The sequence below is a fragment of the Orycteropus afer genome, unplaced genomic scaffold, assembly GCF_000298275.1.
Source record: "Orycteropus afer afer isolate SDZICR_OR568_19922 unplaced genomic scaffold, OryAfe1.0 scaffold00404, whole genome shotgun sequence".
Lineage (NCBI taxonomy): Eukaryota > Metazoa > Chordata > Mammalia > Tubulidentata > Orycteropodidae > Orycteropus > Orycteropus afer.
The window spans coordinates 1,252,231-1,252,959 of record NW_006921991.1 but is presented as its reverse complement, the minus strand read 5'-3'; positions in this window follow the sequence as shown (position 1 = coordinate 1,252,959).

Here is a 729-nt window from a genome sequence, read left to right as displayed (position 1 = left end):
GGTTCAAACCCACCAGCCACTCCTCAGAAGGAAGGTTGGGCAATCCTACTTCCGTAGTGATACTGCCTCGGAAACCCAAGGAGGGGTCGCTATGAGTCGGCCGATTCGACGGCAAACAACAACAACCCTGAAGCAGAGATAAATTATTCCAGTTAACATTCTTAGTTTAGTAAAAACGGCCAGGATTGCAGAGTGATAGTTATGTCTCTAACACTGTTCAGTGCTAATTACTCCAGTCAAAGGATGAACTGACCTTTTTTTTAAAAAAAAGAAAACAAACTATGTCATTTTCACTATCAACTTTTATTCATTTATTTTTTTACCTTGGGAATAACTTTTGGCACAGAGTTAATTGATCAGTAAGAGTAATGTGAGCAGTGGTGACAGTGTGGCAATTAAGCATTAAATGAACTGCTAACAATGGTCTAAGTACTACTAGCACAGCTATCTTGCACACATATTAACTTGATAAATATTTGTGAATTGAATTAAATGAACACCTTTCTCTGTCATTTTGCTCAAAGAGAAAAGTGAGTATTTTTGTTGTTGTTAACAATAATCCTTTTCTTTTCTTAAATCCAAGAGTGGTGCCGCCACTCTTAGGAAGATAAAATGAAGCTAGGGGGTTTTTCTTGCAGGTAGAAGTGAAAAAAAGTTATTTGAACGTAGATGATGATATTGCCCTGGGCAGGGATACTTTATTTTTTCCTGTTTAAGAAGGAGAATTCT